This window comes from Cervus elaphus, chromosome 4 (genome assembly GCF_910594005.1).
Source record: "Cervus elaphus chromosome 4, mCerEla1.1, whole genome shotgun sequence".
In the NCBI taxonomy this organism is placed as follows: Eukaryota; Metazoa; Chordata; class Mammalia; order Artiodactyla; family Cervidae; genus Cervus; species Cervus elaphus.
Genome location: NC_057818.1, coordinates 26,206,524 through 26,231,558, shown reverse-complemented (window position 1 = coordinate 26,231,558; position 25,035 = coordinate 26,206,524). Strand labels below are relative to the sequence as shown.

Below are 25,035 nucleotides of genomic sequence, written 5' to 3'. Positions count from 1 at the left end.
AGAATAAGGAGTATACACTCTCACATATATAGTCAAATTATTTTTGAAAGAATGCCAAGATCATTCAATGGGGAAAAGGACAATCTTTTCAACAAATGGTTCTGGGAAAACTGGATATCCACATGTGAAGGGATGAAGCTGGCCGCTGACCTAATACCATATATAAAAACTAACTCAAAATGGATAAGGCCCTAAGTGTAAGACCTAAAATAATAAATTCTTAGAAGCAAACATAGAATGAACACTGCGACATTTGATTTGGCAATGATTTCTTGGAGATGGCACCAAAGGCACAGACATCAAAAGAACTGAAAAATTTGGACTTCATAAAAAATTTTAAGTCATACATCAAAAATCCTACCCACAGAGTAAAAAGGCAACACACCGAACAGGAGAATATCTGCAAAATACATATCTGATAAGGGATTGATAACCAGAATACAGACAGAACTCCTGTAACTCGACAAGAAACCAAAGAAGTCAGCTTAAAAATGGGCAAAGGATGTGACCAGATATTTCTCCAAAGAGAAACATGAATGGCCAACAAGCACATGGAAAGGCACTCAGTGTTACTAATCGCTGTTGTTGCTAGGTTGTAGTTGCTCAGTTGTTTTCGACTCTTTTGCCACCCTGTGGAATGTAGCCTGCCAGGCTCCTCTGTCCATGGGATTTCCAAAGCAAGAATACTGGAGTGGGCAGCCATTTCCTTCTCCAGGGAATCTTCCCGACCCAGGGGTCAAACCCACATCTCCCACATTGGAGGAAGATTCTTTACCCCTGAGCCATCAGAGAAGCCCTACTAATCGTTAGGGAAATGGGCTTCAGTGGTAAAGAATCCGCCTGCCAAAGCAGGAGATACAGGAGATGTGGGTTCAATCTCTGGGTCTGAAAGATCCCCTGGAGCAGAAAATTGCAACCCACTCCAGTATTCTTGCTTGGAAAATTTCATGTACAGAGAAGCCTGGCAGGTTGCAGTCCATGGTCCATGAAAGAATCAGATACAGCTGAGCAATTGAGCATACACACACACACACAATCAAAACTACAATGAGATATCACCTTGCATCCATTAGGATGGCAACTATGAAAAACAACCCAGAAAACAAAAAGTGATGGGGAGGATGTGGAGAAATTGGAACCCTTGTGCATTGTTGGTAGGAAAGTAAAATAGTACAGCTGCTGTGGAAAACAGTATGGAGGTGCTTCAAAAAATCAAAAATAGAACTATACTATGACCCTGGATCCTGGATATATACTTAAGAGAATTAAAAGCAGGATCTTGAAGAGATATTTGTATACCTGAGTTCACAGCAGCACTGGTCATAAGAGGTAAAACACGGAAGCAATCTAAGTGTCCGTCAATGAATGAATGAATAAGAAAAATGTGATTATACATACAATGGAGTATTATTCAACCTTTAAAAGGAAGGAAATTGTGCAACATGTTGCAAGATAAATGAACCTTGAGGACACCTAAGCTAAGTGATATGTCAGTCCCCCAAAGACAGTGTATGATTTCACCCATGAGATACTTAGAGTAGTCAAATCCATACAGATAGTAGAATGACAGCTGCTAGGGGGTGAGGGGAAGGCAGAATTAAGAGCTAGTGGGTAATGGACACAAGATTCCAGTTTTACAAGATGAAAAGAGTTATGGGAATGGATGATGGTGATGGATTCACAACATAAGTGTCCTTAAAAGCACTGAACTGTGCACTTATAAACGGTTGACAGAAGACCTCCCTGGTGGCACAGTGGATAAGTATCTGTCTGCCAATGCAGGGGACTTGGGTTCGAATCCCAGTCTGAGAGGATTCCACATGCATGGAGCAACGAAGCCATTTGCCACAACTACTGAGCCCATGCTCTAGATCCTGCGAGCTACAACTACTGAGCCCCATGTGCTGCAGCTATTGAAGCCCGTACACCCTAGAGCCCATGCTCTGCAACAAGAGAAGCCACTGCAATGAGAAGCCCATTCATTGTAACTAGAGAGTAGCCCCCACTTGCCACAACAAAAGGAAGCCTGTGTAGCGATGAAGACACAGTACAGCCAAAAATAAATAATTTTTTAAAACATTTAAAATGGTTGATGGAAATTTTTATGTGTATTTTAACACAACACCAAAATTAAAAATAAAGTCCACATATCCTTTTACAAGTCCACAGTGGAAAGAGAGCTGAAGGAAACCGTCCAGGCTGTGAGCAGCCCTCTGGTCACCAGAACGTTCACAGGGCTGGAAGTCAGCTGGGGCAACCCCATCTTTCCCAGTACAGATGAACTGGCTCAGACACCCTGAAATACCATGGCCTGGGGAAGCTTACAGCTCCCACACAGGCAGATCTCCTTGGACAGAGGGCTCCTACTCAGGTTCTGTTACATTACAGGCGAAAGGAGCTCAGTTGCCCAGTTTCCCTCACTGTTACCTGATGTCTACGGCACATCTTCGTGTACTTGGGTGCTGTCTGCTTCACTGGCACGTCAGCTCCCTGGCTGGGGCCTTGTCATGTCTCTGCCTATAGCTCAGTACCTAGCACACAGCCTGGCACATTGCAGAATCCAGGCAGATGTGCGCTGAGTTAACGACCGCAGAGTGGAGCGGGTGCTAGGCCGTTGTCAGCATCCACCTCGCATGAAGCATGTGTATCACCTTAGTTCAAGTGCACTTTGGGCATCCTATCCCGAAGAAGTTTCTGGGGGTCTTCTTCCTGTTTAGCCTAGCTCCCCGCCACCTTCTCCTCATCCTCCCTTCTCTCCTTTCTTTCACTTCAGGAGCACATTTTGCACCCCTAGCCCTCGCACAAGCTCTGCTGACCTGCTGACCCCTGATGACCTCTACACACACAGGTCCCACTCACCCCAATCCCATCAAGGCATTTTTCCAGAAATATTCCTTCCCTGAGAAGAATTCTGGTAAGGGTTATGGAAAGAATTAAACTGCCACATCTTGTTTTGGGGTGGTTTCTTTTCTTTTCTTTTTTTTAATATAAAACAGAGGAAACAGTCCGTGTGTGCAGGAAAAAACAAGATCCAATCTAAACGTCTAACAAATACAGTTCAACCATTCTTTGGACAAGTATGTAGCCACTTAAGATGAGAGAATACTTACTGTAGAGCATAGGGAACTCTGCTGAATGTTGTGTGGAAGCCTGGATGGGAAGGGCGTTTGGGGGAGAATGAATACATGTAGGTATATGGCTCAGTCCCTTCCTTATTCACTTGAAACTATCACAACATTGTTAATTGGCTATACCCTAATACAAAATAAAAAGTATAAAATATTTTTTTAAATGATAGTATATTCATAATACAAATAGGTAATTTCCTGTTAGGGAAAGTAAAATGGAGGAAGGAAGTCTTGTGCAGGCTTCAGGAGAGCGGGCCTCTGACCTGCCTCTGATCTGCCTAGATACCATGAGTCAGGCGAAACTTTAGATAAGAAAGGGAGTGGGTCTTGCAATTCTTGAACCTCTAAGGGTCTGGCCCAACCCCCTGGGGTCTAACGAAATCTTATGACTCACAAGGTGAAACAAAGAGCATTGTAAAAAGGTGAAAGTAAAAAAAGAGCTGAATTTGTGCCTGCAAACTGATGATGATATCAATTCATAGCCTGGGATTAAAAGCGGGAGCCCCCGAAACTGCAATTTGAAGTCTCACTTGTGGGGTGGACGCACCATCTGGGACCTTTTCCGAATTGGGACTCCAGATTGCTGTTAACAAGGGACTTCCCAGCATGCTGTTTAAGTCCACATGTTGGGCAGGCCAATTTGGTGATGTTTGTGCTGTTACTTTTCCCTATTTTTTTTTATTTCTCTTCTTTTAATGACTGTATATTGAAATTAAGTCAATTAATCCTCTATTAAATACTGAAATTTGTTTATCGTGTATGATGAGTCATTTGTTAATGAATCCTTTGAACCTGAAAGCAAAACTTTCAGCAAAACATCTCCTTAATATGTAAAGTGCATTCACAACTCAATAGGAAAAAGACCAACAACTCAATGGGAAAGGAGGCAAAGGATATGAAGAGTTTGTGAAAAGTGACCCTTAAATATTTGAAAATATGCCTCAAACCATTCATAAGAGAACTGAAAAAAAAAAACTGAGACACCATTATTTGTCTACTAGATCTGCAAATATGGAAAATCTGATAACACATGTTTTGGGGAGGGGTGGGAAGCTGGCCCCCTCACACATGGCTGGTGGGAGTGAAAATCAGTACAAGACTTAAGGAGGGTAATTTGCCAGATTTATCAAAGTCCAAACTGCATATTTTCCCCTTGACCTTGCAAATACACTCTTGGATGTTTTCCCTAAAGATTGATTCTCACACGGGTAAAAATGATGACTGAACAAGGATATTTGGTACAGTGCTGATTAGAATAATAAGAGATGGGAAAAGACCTAGATGTCCAACAATAGTTAAATCAATTAAGGAACAACAAGCAGTGAAATACTATGTAGCTCTTAGAAAGGAAAAAGGCAGAATTTTTTTGTTTGTTTTAATGTGGAAAGATTTCCAAATTACAATGAAAAAGAAGGCAAGATACGACTTCCCTGGTGGCACAGTGGACAAGAATCCACCTGTCAACGCAGGGGACACGGGTTCAATCCCTGGTGCAGGAAGACTTCACATCCTGAGAGCAACTAAGCCCACGTGCCACAACTACTGCGCCCGTGCTCCACAGCCGGAGAAGCCACCACAATAGGAAGCCCACACACCTCAACAAAGAGTCACACCTGCTCGCGGCAGCTAGAAGGCCCGAGCAGCAGTGAAGACCCAGCACAGCCAAAAAACAAATAAGCAACTTTTAAAATTTTAATTAAAAAAAGCAAGATAAAAAATACTATATACAGTATACTACCATTTCTGAGAAGGGGATTTATACACAAACACTATACACACGCAGATATATATATATATATATATATATATATATATATATATGTCTGTAAAGGCCCACCTAGACTATCTATGAAAGGAGACATAAGAATCTGATAAACGATTGTTTTCAGGAAGGGTTATCAGGTGCCCAGGAGACAGGGGAGAGGGGGAGTCTTACTTTGCATTACATACTTTTTTGTATGTTTTATATTATTTTACTATGTGGATGTATCAATACTAGCCTCTAAAAACTAAACAACTGGGGCATTCTCCATTCCCCTTCTGATGTCTATGTCAGAAGCTTTCTCTGTCTCATTTCACTTTAATAAAACTCTGCTATACAAAAGCTCTTGAATGATCAAGCCTGGTCCCTGTTCCCAAAGTCGTCTTCTTTGGAGATCACGAATCCAACACCGTTCACTGTAAGTTATCATCTTGGGGGCTTGTCCGGAATCTTTAGGACAAGCTTTCAGCTTTTCAACCTCCTCATCAATTGAAGACTTCCCATGGTGGGTTTCTCTGCTTCAAGGAAAGGACTTTCTTCAACTCTGTGATGACGTCTAGCAATCCTAAGATGGACTGGTATAACATACTGTACCTTAACTATGGACATAATATGACTTTTAATTTTGATTAGGTTTTAACTTGGTTTAATGACTATTTTGCCTTATATCTGTGACTGTAAAATGGAGTTTGTTTCTAACCGTCTGAAAGCTTTTAAGTTACAAAAGGTCGTCCAGGCTCCTACGAGTGCCACAGCATCCTCCAACTATTACCTGAGGCCCCTGGATCAGAGACCCTCCATATGAGGGTTAGGAGAATATGTTCCCTCAACAGTTTAGGGACCACACCCCTCAATAGCAGGAAGTAGTTAATGGAATGAAAACAATGCCCCTTTACCTTGGCAACATAATTCTCCTAAAAGAAAAGGGGGGAATGAGAGAGTCCATTCCTATGCAGGTTGATAAGAAGTCCGGGATCCCCGAGGAGGAGAAAGGGATCTGGGGTTCTTGGAGATAGGGGTCCGGAATTCTCAAGGAGGAGGAAAGGACAAATCTTTTTTACCTCTCCATTCCTTAGTATTAATTACATGCAATATTTTTTTCTTTAAGTCTGGAACTGATAATTATACAACAAACAACTCAGTTTAAACTCTGTACTAAGGATTATATAACAACAATGTATCCTGCTTGAGGAGTTTCTCCTTCCTGAAAACCTTCTGGCTAATCCTGTTATCTTATAATGTAAATTATGGGAGTGGGTCTAGTAAGATCTTTACAACCTGGAGACAATCTTTTGATTTATTGTAATAACTAATTTAAAAAGTATATAACTCCTTTGCTAATACTAGCAAGGGGGGCACTCTCCGCCCCGCTTCTGATGTCTATGTCAGAAGATTTCTCTGTCCCTTTTTAATAAAACTCTGCTATACAAAAAAATAAATAAATGAACAATTAAAAAATGATATCACACGGACTTTCCTGGTGGCCCAGTGGCTAAGACTCTGCTTCCAATGCAGGGGACCCAGGTTCGATCTCTAGTCGGAACTAGATCCCACATGTCACAACTAAGAGTTCGCATGCCACAACTAAAGATCCTGCATGCTGCAATTAAGACTTGTTGTAGCCAAATAAATAAATATTTTTTGAAAATGATATCACAGCATTTTGTTGTTGTTGCTAAGTTGTATCCGACTCTTTTGCGACCCCACGGACTGTAGCCCACCAGGCTCCTCTGTCCATGGAATTTTCCAGGCAAGAATACTGGAGTGGGTTGCCATTAATTTTCCTTCAATACATAATTCTATGTTACTTAGTTGAAAACGTGTAATTCCATTTTGGTTTTTATGAGTTCATTATATATAAAAAAAGGAATGTACATATGTAGAAAAAAGACCCGAAGGAGGAAAATCAGACTGAGAAGAGAGGTCACCTGAGTGTGAATACTGACATTCCCTCAAGTTCACTGAAATTCTCCTCTGCCAAATGTCAGAGGCGTCCCAGCCAAAAGGGCTGCTAAAAACCTTTCTGGGAAAGACTCCTGTGTCTGGGAATTTATCAGAAGACTCTGGAGTGACTCACAGGATGTAGTGCGAGTCCCATCCCAGAGAACCTGGAATGGAAACTGGTAGGGTAAACAAATGAACTCAGGTTTCCCCAGGCCCACCATCTTTTCACCCCAGGAAACCTGCTGGTTTCATGCCCTGCTCTAGTAGGCAGAGAGGGTGACTGCAGAGCGGAAGAGTCTGGGGTCAGAGGTGGTCAGAAGAACTAAGCTCACATTTGTCCTCACCTTTCAGACCCACAGAGAGCCTGAGAATACTTAGGGCTTCCCAAAGGGGTATAAAGGGGTTTCATGACAATTTCACCCAGTTCTCAAGGATCTAGGAAACCCCAGATGGCATGGGGGTTACATAATCATGCTTACTTTATGGGTAACAAGTCCCAAATATATAACCAAGTTTTTTGCCTGCCTCACCACTTCCACCTCATTTTAAGGAGAGTGGATGGCAGAAACATGGTCTTTCAGGGTAGTCTCAGGGACCAAAAGCTTTCTCTTCTCCAGACACCTTGCACCAACTGCCAGCCTGATCAATTTTTCACTTTTTTTTTTCCTATTCAAATCAACTGGGTGTTTGCCTTGCAGACTGAGTTTCAGTCAAGACTTTGGGCTACCAGCCAACACTCAAAAAACAGATCCGGTAAAGAAAACCAGTACTTTACATCTTTAGAATGCCTCCAAACATTTTTTTTTTTTTTTTTTGGCCATGCCGCATGGCATGTGGGATCTTAGTTCCCCGGACAGGGATTGAACCATGCCCCTTGCAGTGAAAGCACAGAGTCTTTATAAAGTAGTTGCATATGTATTTAACTGGAAAGCAGAGGAGAGATTCTGGGATGGCAAATTAGTTTTCTAGCTTTGCCGCAGCTGTAACAAAGGATCACAAAATGGGTGAATTAAAATGACAGAAGTTTATACTCACATAGTTCTGGAGGCCAGAAATCTGAAATCAAGGTGCGGACAGGGCCACCCTCCCTCTGAAGCTTCAAGGCGTGAGCTCTGCCTTGCCAATTTTGGCTTCTGGTGGTTTCGGGCAGTTCTTGAACTTCCTTAGTTCGTCCATGTCTCATTCCAATCTCTGCCTCTGTGTCACACGGCTGTCTTCTCCCCCTGCGTATCTCTATCTTCTATGCCAGCCTCCTTCTTTTTTTTTTTTTTGCCAGCCTCCTTCTTATAAGGACACCAGTCATACTGAATTAAGGGCCCACCTACTCTCATATGACCTCATCTTAATTAATTACATCTGCTGCAATCTCTTTTTCAAAGTAAAGTCACATTCTGAAATAGAGGGCTTAGAACTTCACCATTATCTTTCTCAGGGACACAATTCAACCCATAACAGACAGAGGAAGACACCCTAAGTAATTTGGCTGGATTTTCTCAGAGGGGAGGTAGGTGTATGTAGGGAGTGTAGGGAGACGGACCGGTGCCACAAACATCCATCGGCCAAGCACATCGTCAGACTCTTCCAAAGAACTTTCCCTTCTGCTTGTCTGCCTTCGTTAAGGACTCTCACCCCTCACCCTCGTGCAGTACCTTGAAACTGACCATGAACAGGGCATACTCATCCATCAACCCATAAAACACACTTGGAGGGACGTATCATCATCCCTATTTTACAGGTGAGAGACCGAGGTTCTGAGACATACAACAGACATGGTCATCAAACAAGACCCTGATGCTGAGAAAGACTGAGGGCAGGAAGAGAAGGGGGCGACAGAGGATGAGATGGTTAGATAGATGGTTAGCACCGACTCAACGGACATGAGTTTGAGCAAACTCCAGGAGACAGTGAAGGACAGGGGAGCCTGGTGTGCTGCAGCCCGTGGGGTCATAAAGAGTCGGACATGACTTAGCGACTGACCACCACCACCACCACCACCACCACCACCACCACCACCACCACCACCACCACCACCACCACCAAGCAAATTCAAGGTGCTGAGAGCCCTGATTTGTCTCCTTCCTATGCTAGGTGCCAATCAAGCTGGTGCTGTGCTCTGCAGGCAAGGCAGGTGGGCATAGTCAATGACCAGCCCAGTGGGTGCTATCTTCAATTAAGCTTTGAGAAAAGCACCCTAGATGGGGAACCTGCATGCACCATGAAATCATCAGCTTTATCTCCCCTTCTGTTCTCTGATAAGAGACTGAACCTCATGCTTTTCTGAGCTTAGAGCTTCTCAGAGAGAAAGAAAAGCAATCTGGAGAAACGAGGCTCCAGGTATTGGCTCTGGATACATACCACCTTCTGCTATCCCCAGGTCTGGGAGGCTGGGAAGTACTGGTTTTCAAATTGCTTTAAGTCTGCTGAACCTCCAACTTCTTAAAAAATAAACATAAGAACCCCAACTTCTAAAATGGATGCAAACGGCACAGAAGGGCCATTCCAGCAAACTCCAGATCTTGTCCCCCTCCCGCCCCCTCCATGAGAAAACAGCTGAAAACGACTTGAAAACACAAAAAGCAAGTAAGGAAACAGCACCTATGTAAACAAAAAGCCACCCGTGTATTCACCTATTACTTCTGAGGTTAACTATTCATCAAGAATAGTCTGCGAAGATTTGACAGGAAGGAACTACTGTTAAAAAATTTAAAGTGATGGTGAGGGGGCTACGTCTGTTTAAAAAGTCTTTTAGTACGTTGTGAAATTTTTCGGTTGAGGTGCTGTGATGTCTGTTTGCCATTTGTTTCAAAATGACATGTGGCAGGGGTGAAACTGGGCTGGCTTGTTGAAGCTAACCACCGTGGTGGTTACACGGGGCTTGGTCATAACAAAACAGGCATTATCCGTAGAGCTCAACCTAAATTCTAGGGCTACTTCTGCACCTGTTTGGAATTGTCTATCCCGAAAAGCTTTTTCGGCTAAAAAGTCTGAACTGCGCGCCAGGAGCAGCGGGACTTCTGAATTCTTCACCCGGCAATTACAAGTTGAAGCTCCAGGGGGTGACAGGAGCGCTGCGAAGGTGGAGAGGAGTGGGAGGGGGCAGGCGCGCAGCCGCGTCCCGAAACCCAAGCCGGGTGACCCGGACTCGCTTTCCTCTGCGGCTCGCCACTCGTCCCCCAAACTCCGCCAGGGCGGCAGGCGCTCAGCCGCCCTGCCCACCGGCGCCCCAAGCTGTTTACCGGTTCATCAGTCCAGCCGGCCCGACCTCCCATACTTGACCATCTATCTGCCTGGCCAGCCACCACCTGGCCGTGGGAACGCCGGGCTCCAGAGTCCTCCAGCAGCCGCGCCGCCTTCGCACCCCAACCTCCCCGCGCCGCTCGCCCCGCGAAGCGCTGCGTACTCACCGGCTGCGCTCCCGACCTGGCTGCGCTCCGCTTGAAACTGAAAGCAGGCGCGCAGCAGCCCGGCGGCGGGCTCTGGGAGCCGGCTGCCTCTGCCGGGAAATCACGTGGGTTCTCGGTGCCCGGGCGCGGGGTGGGCGGGGCGCCACACCCACCCCAGTGCCTGCTGCGCTCCGCCGCCTCTGCGGACGGCACCCGGAGACCGCACCAAGGGACGCGCGGGAGCGCAAGCCCCTTCCGTGGATGTGAAACCGAGGCGCGGGGATGAGGGTGGGCGCACCCGGGGTGCGCCGGTAGACCCCGGGCTGAGTTCCGCTCTCCCTGCCTCCTTGGAGAATAAGGAGGGATGGGACAGGGTGGGAAGCGATGCTCGTGGTGTAGGAGGAGGAGACTCAGCCCCCAGGGGTCCAGACCCCTGTCCCTCGGTGCTCTCCAGGATGAAGGGACGGGAGAAGAGAACAACCGTAATTGGTCTTACCAATTATCCTTGATCCTTGGAGGGTGCTTAAACACTACCTACGAATCTAGGAGAGAGGTCAAGGAACTTGCCCAACTCACACAAGGGTCACAGGCAGAGACGAGGGAGGGTGGGTGGGACAAAGGGGACTGGAGGACCGGTAAGAGGGTGCGAAGGCGCCCCCAGGAGGGGTCAGCAGCAGTCCTGAATGGCCACTGGTCCACTGCCCTTTCAGGATTGACTACAACCTCCCTGGTGTTTTGCATTCCTCTGGGGACAGACGGTCCTGTCCTCCTGTGGAGGGTCCATTCCGTGGACAGGTCTGCCTGTAGGAAGACCATCTGCCCACCTCACCCTGGCATCCCCACAATGAAGCAGCTCTTACTCCCAGATCTTCTGTCCCCCTGTCTCTCAAGCCAGGTGTGGAGGGGTGAGGATGCTGCCAGGTAGTGGTCACAAACACAACCATCGGTGTCTGACATCCTTGGGTTCAAGTCCTGCTCCTCAACTTCCTGGCCAAATGCCTTGACTTCTCTGAGCCTGAAGTTTGCTGTCTGCAGGGTGATGATCCCTCCACCTAGAGATCTCTAATTGACTTCCTATAGTTAAGGCTGATGTAGCCTGTGCCTGAAGCGAGTGAGGCATCCTAGTGTGTTTGCTCTCATTCTGCCAATCCCACAAACCTGGGAGAAGGGAGAAGGGAGAAGGGAAGCTGCTGTCCTTCCAGCACCAGCTCTGATGACCAGATATCATGTGATGGCAGAGATTCTGCAGTCAAGTGGTTGTGGCCGATTCCCAGCTCCACCACTTCTAGCTATGTGGCCTCAGGCAAATGCCCTGACCTCCCCAGGCCTCAGTTTCCTCTTCTGCTAAACAGGGCATTCCCAGCTTCCCCAGGTCACTGCAGGGCATAGTGCGAGATGGATGAGAAAGTGCATGTGGGCTGTGACTGGGTGCATGGAAGGGGTTATGTCCCAAGATCGGGATGTGCACTTCAGTATAGCTTGTGTTCACAGAGCACCTGCTCCCTGTGAAGGCTGGGGAGAGCAGACGGACGCATGGACAAATAACCACAATCTGGAAAGACAAATGCAGACCATTTTCAGGTGCATTTAATTTCAAACAGCCCCTCGAGAAAGTCAGAAAAGTAATCCTATTAAGTACATGAGGAAGCTGAGATTCAGAGAGGTCAAGTGAGTTGCTGAAAGTCACACAGCACTTAGGAGCAGAGCTGGGTCTTGGACCTGATATCCTTTCTACCCTTGAGGTACCTGGCCAGCTGATAAGGTTATCACTGAAGGACTCTGGGAGAGCTACCTTCCCAAGTGCCCCCTACCCTCAGCCCGGCCTGTGGCCTGAGAATCCACCATCAGCACATCGTTCCTTTGGCTGAAGGTGTGACTGCTCCTCTGGTGTAAATTAAATGACTATCAGTCATTTACACTTGAGTGTGAACAAGGTAATAAAATTTTACTGGTGGGAGATCAAAGGGAATCTTGTGTGTTTGAATTTGGGGGTAGGAAACACAAGATGCAACAGTCAAGGGGACCAGAGGATGGAGCCTACATTTACTGAGCAAGTACCATTTACCTTGTGTGCCAAGTACCGTTTCCATGGAGTAAAACCAATACCTGACATTTGTGAGCATCTGGTACCTACTCCAGGTACTTGTGCTTGCTCCTTTCATCCTCATGGCAGCCTTTTTATCTCCATTTTTACAGGTGAGGAAACGGAGAGGTAACATGTTGAGATTACACAGCTAGCAGCAAAGAAGCTGGGATTTATACCCAAGTGGGGGAGCTCCAGAACCCCTGCTCTTGGCCACCATGTGATAGTCCCTCTAAACTAACTCAGTCCTTACCAGACCACTGTGTGGAAAGTATTATTATCATCCCATTTAACAGATGCGGAAACCGAGGCAGAGTGACTCCAAACTACTATTTCAAGATACTGGTATTTGGACACAGATTTGAAGACCGAGCCTTCCCCCTGCATTCCCCATTGCCCAAGGCTGGTCCCACACAAGGGCCCAACCTCTCCTGGGTCAGAAGCCCAGGTGGCAGGATGTGTGTCCACAGGACCTGGCCTTGGGCAGCCCTTGTTTCCTCCCTGGAGGAAGCAGCAGATGCCCCCAGCTGTGCTGGGGGACTTCCCAGTATTTTGATGTAAGCCTAGGTCTGAGTCTCTGGGCTTGGAGAGAAGGGGCAGGAGTTTGGAGAGGCGTCCAGCAGGTTGGCACTGTTCTGGCAAGCTCTGGGACTCCACATGTCCTGTTTACTGCAGTGATGAGATGCTAACTGCATCTCTTGTGCAGAGTCGCTCTCCCGGGATGGGGAAGGAAGCTGAGGGGCTGCACCTTTCTGGAGTAGAAATGAGTCCCAGGGCCTTGTGGGGTCCTGGGTGGGCTGTGGTCCACAAGTGGCAGGACTCCAAGCTAGCTCTCTGCCACTTGTGATGGTGAAAGTTTCTGTTTTGGGGAAGGAGCTGCCCTGTTATCCTCATACTGTCCTTGGGGCATCAATGTGGGGGCCTGGCCTTCCCAACCCCCTTGGGGGTGTTAGGTAGAGTGAGCCTCCCAACTGGTGTCACTACCCACAAAGGCTTACATCCCAAGGCCTGGAATTTCCATGTTGGACTCAGGACTTGGGAACTGGTGAAGCCGCGTTGACTCCTCTGCCAGGGGCCCTGCCTGCCAGCCTGCATGAGCACTCTGGTCAGCTTACTGGGTCAGACCTCGCTTTGGCCCCGGAGGGAGGAAGAGAAACAGGCCCAAGAGAGCATTTGGAGGGGAGAGAGGAGGAAAGAACCTGGCTCAGAAGATGGTGCCATCCCCTCAAATCTTCCCAAACTCTAAGTAGTGTCCCTCTGCCAAGTTCCACTCTGGCCCTTGCCCCCTGGCCATCTCTCCTGCTCATCAAAGTAAAGGCCAGGCCCCCTCTGCACATTCACAGTATGGACCCAGACCTTGTCTCTCTCCTTCTCCTCTTTGCTACATCAACCTCCTTTCAGGTTCTTGACTCTTTCCTGTTTCCTTCTACCCCAGGGACTTTGCACATGCCAGTGTCTTCCTGGCCATTTCCCCATTCCATTTGGCCAATGTGGCAGTGAGGGATTTTCTTCACACAGCTTCTTGGGAGCCTGGTACCTCCCAACACTAAGATGGCAGAAAGAAACCTCTTGTCTTCTAGCCTGAGGTGGGAAGAAGACATATGCTTTGAGCATCATAAATTGGGCTGGCTGGCGCTCATCAGAGTTTCTCTTCCATGTTCAAGTCTGGTTTGCTTTTTAGAGGCTCCATCCACCTCCTCTTCTATGAGAAACTGGACCTTGGTGACATCCCCTTACCCTCCCTGCCATCGTCTGAATCTGAGGCCCCCCCAGTCCCGTATCTCCTGCCCAACACTGGAACCACAGGGGACAGAAAATGAGTGACAGCTCATGCAGGAAGCAGGTCAGGAAATGGGACTCCTGCTGGTAGCTGGGGAAGGGGGTCAAGGGGGAGGGAAGAGAGATTGTCTGAGAGATGCTCTCTGCTGACCTCCCAGTGAGGAGGCTGGGAAACCCAGGCAGGGTAATTCTAGCTCCCGCTCCCTTCCTACCAAAGCTGTGTGCACAGGCAGATATTCAAAAAGACTGCAGGGCCAGCTCAACCTGTCCTGTGGGGAAGGCAGCAGAAAGCGCCAGGCAGGGCCTTCTCCAAAATACCTCCTGCCCACCCCAGTCACGGCGCCTGAGATTCCGCCATTAGAGTCACGCCATGTGGACAAATATCTTACAAGGTCAGCATCAAAAGGGAACTTGGGGATCATTAGGTCTAACACTCTCATTTTACAGGAAGGGAAAATGAGGCCCAGGAACCAAGCCTCAGCCTCCCAGCCCAGGGCTCTTGCTGCCTCTTGGAGTGCCATTACAAGACCTGTGTGGACTTCCTTGGTGGTCCAGTGGATAAGAATCTGCCTGCCAATGCAGGGGACACAGGTTCGATCGCTGGTCCAGGAAGATCCCACATGCCGTGGGCAGCTAAAGCCTGAGTGCCACAGCTGCTGAGCCAGCACTCTAGAGCCCCCTCCACAAGAGAGGCCACCATGGTGAGAAGCCTGAGCACCGCAACTGGAGAGCAGCCCCAGCTCACTGCAACTAGAGAGAGCTGGCACACAGCAGCGAAGATCCAGCGCAACCAAAAAAAAAAAAAAGAAAAAAGATGGGTTGAGCCATCTGTGGGGTGACAGAGACAATATTCTCCACCAAACCAGGAGCCAGGATCCGTGCTCTGGCCGGGCTGTGGGTGTGCATTGCCACCCGCAGGGAATGGCACCTTCAGAGTGCCAGGACCACTAAACTTCGATGACTGAGAGTCAGGGGCACCTGTGGCTCTGCCTGGGAAGAGCCTAGGAGGTGAGCGAAAGCCTCGCTCTCAGGCACATGTCTCCAAACCCTCCTCCAGACCACATGTTGGAGACATGACCTCAAAGGCCACTCATTGTGGTGATGCTCATCCACAGGAAGTTCTGGGCAGACTCAACACGGCTCCGCAGATCACAGGCCCACGGTGAACCTCCCCAGGCACAGAGTGACCCTCGGGGCAGACGGCCCCATGGCCTGCAGGGCATTCATCCACATGTCCGTGAAAAACTACATCCTAACCCATCCTCTCTTCCTGTCCCCCACCCCCCGAGTGGTACATCTCCCAAGTGGTCCCTCCTAGGGCCTGGGGCGGGGTGGCGGGGTGTGTGTGTGCTGTGACTATCATCCCATTCACAGAGGGGATCCAAGGCCCAGGGAGCTCTCCTGCCCCCTCCACCCCCTTAATTGACATCACCAGGATCCCATTTCTCCAATCTCACTGTCTTCCCAACAGACACACAGGCAGAAGGGTCGTGAGATTAGGGAAGGTTCATCTGGTCCCGTTGCAGACAGACAGCAGGTTCCTCTGGTTTTTTTTTTTTTTAAAGACATGAGATACTATGGGGCTTATTTCTCCAGGTCTGCCAAGACCACCTACCTTGGTCAATGTGGGAAAAGGTCAGTTTAATCCTGCAGAGCTTTCCTGGTTGCTCAGTGGTAAAGAATTCACCTGCCAATGCAGGAGACACGGGTTCCATCCAAGATTCGGGAAGATCCCATATGTCTCGGGGCAACGAAGCCCGCGTGCCACCACCATGGCGCCTGTGCTCTGGAGCCCGGGAGCCACAGCAGGAGAAACCACCGCCATGAGAAGCCCACGCACCGCAGCTAGAGAAAAGCCAGCATAGCAACGAAGACCCAGCACGGCCAAAAATAAATAAAAATTATTTTTAAAATCAAAATGATTTTAAAAAGTATGCTTAAAAAAAAGAGAGAGATGAGAATTTGGCCCTCTATTGTGCTCCCATCCCCCAGAAAAGAAACTCTAGGAATTATTCCAAGTGCTTCCGTCTATATTTAGGGCACTCCGCAGAGAGACTTTGTGAACACTCTCATGGGCTTTGCCATCCCCGCTGCTAGGCCTTTGCCCGGGCAGGCCCTTCCGGTTTATGCCCTCCCAACCCCCACCTCCCCTCACCCCTGCTTCCATCGTTCATGGTGCCTCTTCCTCCCAATCACGACTCTGGAGTCTTCTCCCTTGCCAGAAGTCAGGTCATAAGTCCTGGAGGGAAGGAACAGCATTTCCCCACCAATATTCTGTGCTTGACCTCAGAGGGGCCAGGGTGGGATTTGCTGAGTCAACCACTCACTCCACTGCAGAATCCAAGAGGGTTAAGAAACTCTCCTTCCTGGAGTAGGAGGCGTGGATGGTAGGGATGGTGTCTGGTCAGGCGACTGTACAAGCTCACTTGCTGTTTGTACACCCCCTGCTCGACTACTCTCTGCTTTACCTACACCCCTCTCACAGGAATACCTTTGCCCTGGGGCCCCCAGCTAGGGATTGACTGTTCTAATCCTGAGGTCAGAACGGCTCCACCTGCTAGTTTATTAAAGGGAGACACCTGCCCTCGCAGTGGTTCAGATGGTCGTGGTCCTTAACCTGAAGGGTGGTGAGGGACACGCCCTAGCTGCTAGTTTTCCTGGTAAATGATCAGCCCACATGATGTCAGTTATTCTATAAATGGTAGCCTCCTTCTTCCCCGCTGCCACGGTCTGTCTACCATAACCAGTTGCTCCAGGAGCTCCTGCTTAAGATCTCCTGTCTAATAAACCGTTGATGTCTCTGTTGCTGTTTCCTGGCTCTTCTTTGGTCTCAAGGCTGGGCAACTACAAGGCTCGAAGGCCTGCAGATGGCAGTCCAATAGATATATCTCTGGGGCAGTGGGAGTGGGGGCAAGAAACCAGGTCCACTGTGAGCAGGGGCTCTCCTCAGAATAGGCAGCGACCCCCAAGCCCAGGACCCTTGAATCTCCATGCTGAGTGATGGGAGAGGTGTGGGGAGCAGTGGCCCCCTGGACTCTTGGGGTCAGCCTAGCATCAGTCATCTGAAAACTGAAGGGAGTTCCCTAGAACCTGCAGCTGGGGGATCACATGGCTCTTCCTCTCCTGGAGTCTCACTTATCCACATTCTCAACAGCTTCTTTCAGGTTTGGACGGGTACCAGGACTTCCCCACATGGCTCACTTCCTCCACCTCCGAAATGAAACCATCAGCAAAGCCAAGTGATACGTCATCTGCTGGCAGTTGGAGTTAACTGCATTTTTACACTCTGGGGACCAAGTGTGCCCCCCCCCCCCCGCCCCCAACCAGCTACATTAGCACCACCTGGGAGAGAACTTGTTAGAGATTCAGACCCTAGGCTCCAACCTAGGCCCACCATGTTAGAAGCTGAGAATGAGCCCAGGAATCTGTCTTAACCACCCCCTGCAGGTGATTCTGAGGCAGGCCAAAGTCTGAGACCCATAGCACTGGATAACTTTCAAATGGCCTCTTAATTTGGGGTTGTGAGTTGTATAAGCCTCTTCTCTGACCACCTGTCTTTAATTCATAGCTCCAGGCACAATGAGTGGCTACATAGTCTTTTGTTTGGCTAGTTAGTTATTATCTATCACTGCCCATGTCCTCTAAGCTACATGACTCATGAAGTCAGGAACTATGTGGGCCTGGCCCAGAGTAAGAACGAAACAGCTATTGTTGGAAACCCATCCATCCATACATAAAAATGCTGGGGGCCACAGACACTATGGAGTCTGATATGAATGTGACATATGACCTTGAACAAGTGTTCTGGTTCTCAGCCTCTGGAGCTCCGTGTGTGCAATGAAGGACCCTTGAGGGCCATTCCTCTCTTGCCATTTTAACAAAGGTTCAGGCTGACGTCTCCCCAATCCAGCCATTCTGCACCAGCGGCAACCCAGGAATGTCCTTCCACACCCCACGCCTTCTATGTGCTTCTACTCCTTTCTTCTGGCCTTTAAGTCTCCTTGACATGATCTCGACCTAACTCCTGGTCTGATCTGCAACTCCTTTACCCACCTCCCAGAAAACAACCCCTGCCTCAGCCACCCTGGGATTCCTCCCCCTGCGGCCCCCCGCCCCAATCCTAGCACTGCTCTGCCCTGGCCAGGACACATCTGCTTGGCACTCTCCCTGCCCCTGAAGAGCTGCTTCAAACTGACTTCTGGAAGCACTCCAGCACACCCAAGTCTCAGTTAACAGATTCCTAAAAAGCATGATGTCCATAGTCAGACTCAAATGCAAGAAGGGAAGTCCTCAGGAGCCAGAAATAAGAGGGGACTCTGAGAAAAGTCAGGGGAGGAGGAGAGAAGAGGGGCATTCTGGGAGATGGGGTTTACAGCTGGTTGTTAGAGGACTCTGAACTTTTCAGATAAAAAGAAAGTAAATAATATAAATTAAAAAAAAAAATTTTTTTAAAAAAACCTAAAGGCAATGTGCTAACCTGGATTGGGTCCTGGGACAGAAAAAGTATGTCAGTGAAATAACTTGTGAAATTCAAAGTCTGGAGTGTGGTTAATAGCAACAAACCCACATTGATCTCTTAGTTATGACAAATGGGTGATGTCCGTGAATGAGCATGGTGAGTTTTATCTTTATACTTTTCTCTATTTTCCACCATATGCCTGCGTTACAGTTGGCTGTCATTTTCACACATGAAGAGATACTGAAGGGGCTTCCCTGGTGGTCCAGTGGCTAAGACTCTGTGCTCCCAATGGAGAGGGCCTGGGTTCAATCCCTGGTCAGGGCACTAGATAGCGCATGCTGCAACTAAAAGCTCCTTCACGTTGCAATGAAGATCAAAGATCTCACACGCTGCAACTAAGACAGTCAATCCCATTTACAAGACAAAATCAAACAAGCTCTGAAGGCTGCAAGATTTCTTACATTTTGTCAGCAAACGTGACCGTTTGGATGGAAGGCTGTTTATAATATTAATACAGTACTTATCTTGCTTCATGTGATCATTCATATGCAGAGAAATATCAGTGGACTTGACTGTAGGGTGCCACTGGGATCCCATGGGCGTGTCCTGTAATGTATCTAGTGTGCACACACCCTGTACTACCTTCTAAAATCCACAGAATTCTGGATTTGGAAAGTCATGTGGCCCTAATAGAGACGGGCAGTGGTTTGGGGGACCTGTGTTACAGACACCCCTGTCCTACCACTCAGCTTAAGAAATCTAATATTACTAAAGCTGTCAACTCCCCCCCACCACCAGGGGTACCCCATCCATAACTTGTATGATTTTGATGATCAAGAGGATAGTCATGTTTTAGAAACCCAACCAGTCACAGCAGGGGCCGTGAGAAGAACTTGGAGGCTTCAGAGGCCCATCTGTGTGGGTGGAATTTCCATCCTCCAGCCTCCCCGCCGCCCTCTGTGTCTACCCACCCCAACTCTTCTGAAGTGAAAGCCACAAAAAGTTGCCTGCCTGGGTGTCGGGAGGGGACTTACACAATCATGGTGGAACCATGATACTCTTGTTCTCATAGGAGAGCTTGAGCATCTTGAGGCTGAAGACAGTTACCTAGGCCTGGTTGACGAGGATGCTGTGGGAAAGCAGTGGGAGACACAGAAGGGGTCCCATGGTCCAGATGGGGGCCCATCAGAACCGCTGTGGTCATCTGCCTCTGGAGACGGAAGGGCCGAAGCTGACCCAGGGTTCCCAGGCTGAGAAAAAAGGAAGCAGCTGGTGCAATGCCTGGGGCCCAGATCACCCCACGGCTAACTTGCCAGTGACGTGGGCACCCTCTCACTCTCCTTGGCCCTTGGTTCTCTTGCCTGTGTGATAGGGAAGCAATCCCTTGCCTTGTCCACCTCTCAGTGTGGGAAAAGTCCTCCTGGGCCTCACCTGCTTCATCTGTAAAATGGGGATGATAATAGTAGCTCCCTCCAAGGGTTGTGGCAAGGATTAAATGAGGAAATCCACATAAAGAGAAGGAATTGCACATGGTTACTCTCCAAAAGATGCTGCCACTGCTTTTGTGTAACAATATTCATGACATGGTGACCACGCTTCATTCCTGGGAGAAGAGGCAGGGGACAGTGAAGAGCTCAATACACTTGGTCTCTACCTTCGGGAGGCTCAGGGTTTCTCAGATAATCCCAGACCTAAATGTAAAATGGCCCCTGAGGAGTGTCTTAAACAACAGATGCACCAGGCTCTAGTTCAGGACTCTTGGAGAGAAAACCTCACCTAGTTAGGGTGTGGGGAGGCCTTCCCTGAGGATAAGGAAAATCAGATGGAGCAAGGAAGAGGGGGAGGACTTCTGGACAGGGGGAACAGCATGTGCAAAAGCCCTGTGGTGGGAATAGGGCCAATGCATGGGATGGGTAGGTGGCCAGGGACTGGGATGTGTGGCCCGAGGTGACCTGGGCAGGTGGGCAGGACCTGTGATCTGCAGACTGTTGGACTGGGCTCAGGGAGATCTCTCCCCATCAAAAAAATTGAACCAATAGGTACTTTTTTTTTTTAAGTGGCTCAGACAGTAAAGAATCCACCTGCCGTGCGGGAGACGCAGGTTCGATCCCTGAGTTGGGAAGATCCCCTGGAGGAGGGCATGGCAACCCACTCCAGGATTCTTGCCTAGAGAATCCCATGGACAGAGGAGCCTGGCAGGCTACAATCCATGGAGTCGCAAAGAGTTGGACATGACTGAGTGACTAAGCATAGCACATAAAGTCTCTATTGAATTTGTCAGGCTTCCATGGAGGCACAGCGGTAAAGAACTAGCTTGCCAATGCAGGAGACACTGGTTTGATCCCTGGGTGGGGAAGATCCCCTGGAGGAGGGCAAGGCAACACACTCCAGTATTCTTGCCTGGAGAATCCCATGGACAGAGGAGTCTGGTGGACTACAGTCCATGGGGTTGCAAAGAGTGACTTAGTGACTAAACAACAATTGAATTTGTTACAATATTGCTTCTGTTTTATATGGTGGTTTTTTGTTTTTGTTTTTGCCATGAGGAATGTGGGATCTTAGTTCCCTGACCTCTTTATCTTTAGTATCTGTGATTATCCCTTTCTTTTGTTTGAGCTCAGCTGTGTATTAAATAAAACCGACCGGGGATGGAACCTGTGCTCTGCACTGGAAGGTGAAGTCTTAACCACGGACCACCAGGGAAGTCCCAAACCAATAGGTACCTTGCAACAAAAGGTTTTATTTAATACACAGCTGAGTTCAAACAAAAGAAAGGGACAATCCCAGATACTAAAGATGAAGAGGGAAATGAGAGCTAAAGCTGTAATTAAGATGACCCAAAGAGATGAGCATCAGGTTGTGGGTTGAGACCCAACTGGGTTGGGGTTTTAACACTGTCTGAGGGAGAGAAGTGAGACAAGATGGGGAGTGAAAATACCTCCTATTGGTGAAACGGAGACCAAATGACTTCACCCACCAAGCAAGCTACAGGAAGTTTCAGGGTGGGTCTGAGAGGGTATAAATTGAGAACCTGAGCCCATGCACATGCCTTTCTGAAGTGTGTATGCATTTATATTGCTAGCGTGGTGCAGGACTTGCTGAGCTGAGAAATGGACCTACAAAGACAGGAATGAATGAATGATGTAACCTTGGGGGTCCCTGGCAGGTCAAAGTGCAAAATTATTCTCCAAGGAAATGTAGGTGATTCAGGGAGCAGAGTCTGTACACAGAAAAACCAAATTCCACTAAAGGTGAGCTTCTAAGAAAATAAATATTACAAACAAAGGAAACCATTCACCCCGAGAGACAGCTAGCAAACACAATTAGTAAGAGGATTAGCACCCCAAGGCTCTGATATAATAGAGCAACCTGGAAGACACTACACAGGAACTAATTTTTCAATGATTAAAGAAATAGCACCACATGAAATCATAGGACTCCACAGGGGAAGGCAAGGATGGATAGAGTTGAAAAGTGAAAATTTGGAAATGAACTCAAGAGGATGTGGAGAAAAGAGAACCCTTGCGCAGTGTGGTGGGAATGTAAATTGATGTAGTTCAGTTCAGTCCAGCGGCTAGTAGTGTCCGACTCTTTGCGACCTCATGCACGCCAGGCTTCCCTGTCCGTCACTGACTCCTGGAGCTTGTTCAAACTCATGTCCATCAAGTCAGTGATGCCATCCAACCACCCTATCCTCTGTTGTCCCCTTCTCCACTATGGAAAACAGTAGGGAGATTCCTCTAAAGTTAAAAGTAGAACTACCATATGACCCAGCAATTCCATCTCTGGGTATTTTTTCCAAAGAAAACAAAAACACTAATTCAAAAAAATATGCACCCCCATATTCACTGTGGCGTTATTTGCAATAGCCAAGATATGGAAGCAGCTTAACTGCCAATCGACTGTTGAATGGATGAAGAAGATGTGATACGAATATTTTTTATTGCTTCTGTTTCACTGAGCACCTACTATGTGCCAGGGTCCAATGAGCCAGGCAGAGCCCTCAGCCTGGCCACTATCTGCTCTGCCAGCCAACCATAGAGACTCCGTGTGGGAGCAGTTATGATGCAGTAGGAACAGGGACTTGGAATATTTAGATGGTTCAGGCTCAAATTATGCTCTTCTGCTTTTCAGCTCAGGGTGGGGGAGTCTCCCTTGACTCCTTGAATTTTAGTTTCTTCAGCCATAAAATGGGGGTGTTGGCAGTACCTTCTTTGCTGGGTGATTGTGAGGATTCCACAGTTAATCTAAGTCAAGTAGCTGGTTAGTAGCAAGTTCTGCAAACACTGACTTGTATTTGTATTAGGATTGGGACAATAGTGCTTCCTACCTCTCAGATCACCTTCTTCTCCTTTCTTGGTGCTCAGTTGCTCAGTTGCGTCAGACTCTCTGCAACCCCATGGACTGTAGCTTGTCCTTGGAATTTTCCAGGTGAGAACACTGGAGCAAGTTGTCATTTCCTACTCCAGGAGATCTTGCCAACCCAGGGATCATAACTGCGTCTCTTGCAGCTCCTGCATTGGCAGGTGGGTTCTTTACCACTGAGCCACCGGACCCAGATCCTGAGTTCTTCTCAATGGCCTAGTGATGTCGCTGTTGGGCAGATGAGAAACAGTCCTAAGTAGTTTTTTCTTCACTGCACAGCCTTGTGGGTTCAGTTCAGTTCAGTTGCTCAGTCGTGTCCAACTCTTTGCGACCCCATGGACTGCAGCACACCAGGCCTCCCTGTCTATCACCAGCTCCCGGAGTTTACTCAGACTCATGTCTATTGAGTCGGTGATGCTGTCCAACCATCTCATCCTCCCGCCTTCAATCTTGAAGGCTTTGTGGGAGATCCAGCCCCCTTAACCCAAGGCTGCATGGGAAGGAAGGGAAGTGACCCTAGGAAAGGTGGAGGAGTCCTAGATCTCCAAACCACTTTCTTCCTTCTTAGCTTTCACTCGATGTTTATTGCTGCTTGAAAAATACTTGACAGTATGCTCATGCTGGGGGGGTACCAGGCTGGTCACAGCAGTAGTAATAATAAGGACCAGCTGGGCCGAGTATAATCTTAAGATTTTTACACACAGTTTTTCCACTCAAATCTCACAACCACCATATGGACCGGTTGCTATTATCACTCTCATCTTACACATGGGAAAACTGAGACTCAGAGAGGTTAAGTGAAGTGCCCAAGGTCACACAGCCTGTCGGGCTGCAGCCCTGAGGGGAAGCCACTTGCCATAGCCTGACCATAACCAATCGCTAAATGTCAGAGCCACGCAGCGGCCATGGAGTCCAGCCTCGCTGCCTTCCCAGAGGGAGTACGACACATATTCAGTTGGGTGTTGGTCAACAGAGGAGTCTACTTCAAAATCTATAGACTGATTAACTCAGCATACAAAGAGCCAGGGACCTTCATTCTGCCCTCAGCCCAGAGAGGGCCAGGGAGCTGTGGTCAGCTATGTGGGAGCACTTACCCCCAGCACCTCAGGGCCCCTTGAAGATCACAGACGTGTTCTGAATGGAGACACCCGTGGGCTTGTCTGCCACCAGCTCTACCTGGCTGCTGGCGATGGGCAGGTGGCTGCTCTGGATGCTGGGAGAACAAAGAGAAAAAAGGAAGGGTGTCATGGAGCCTGGAACCCAGTGGGTGTTTTTGTCACCTCTGCACTCTCTGCCATCCTGTGCTGCTCAGGGATGCAGTGGGCAAAGCCCCGTCCTGTCCTCCTGGAGCTGAGTCCAGCTTCACCTAATATCAATCAGGGTTAATTACATGTAATTCTGCTCCACCCATGTTTACTTTGGCTAAGTTACATATTAACGAAATTTATTCTATGGAGGTCCGGCCTTATTGAGGTGCTGGTGATTTATTCAGGGTAATATCTCTTAACTTCGGTGGGCAACTTTGCCAGCTCTCACCCTTTGGGCTGCAGGTCTAGGATGCCTCCACCCTCCTTTTGCAGAAGGGAAACTGAAGCCCGAGGTCGCGCAGAGAATGAGGGGCCGGGGCAGCCCCGCTGGATGCCCCCGCCCGCCACCTCTAGGTCTGGGACACCCACTCTCCAACTGCTGGTGGCAGGTGCTTTCCTCACAAAAGACACAGCGGCATTCAGCACCGCCGGCGCCCCCTAGTGGTGGTAAAACGATCACACCGATCCCCGCACCTGGTTATCCAGGTGCTGGTTTTCCGGATCCACCTTTGTTGAGCCCGTTTTCGGCATGGGAGGGGCGGGGTTAGTATTAGGACAAAGCTAAGGCCTCAGAACAGTGTCTTCCCCATCCTTAAGGCTTCATACACACAGATGTGGACCCAAGCTCCTACGTAGCCTGAGGTGCATGTATTATGTTCCAGGGGCCAAATATAGTGCTCTGACCTGGGTTAGAATCTAAACCTACCACTGCCAGCCTTGCTGTGTGACCTCCAAGCTGCTTAGCCTCTCTGAGCTCCTGTTTCCTTATTCAGTAAGCAGGGCCAGCAGTGGGATGCGCTGAAGACAAAAGGAGGCATTGTTTGT

General features: G+C 48.4%; 1 protein-coding gene across 5 annotated transcripts in view; it reads right to left on the bottom strand.

The window, feature by feature from the left end:
• NLRC5 (NLR family CARD domain containing 5) overlaps positions 1 to 10,338 on the bottom strand; it is an 86,144-nt gene extending 75,806 nt beyond the window's left edge. For all 5 annotated transcript variants that reach the window (XM_043898539.1, XM_043898538.1, XM_043898540.1 and 2 more), the window contains exon 1: positions 10,239 to 10,338. The gene's annotated coding sequence lies outside the window, so the exon portion shown is untranslated. The remainder of the gene's footprint in view (positions 1 to 10,238) is intronic.
• Between the last annotated feature and the right edge of the window lie 14,697 nt (positions 10,339 to 25,035).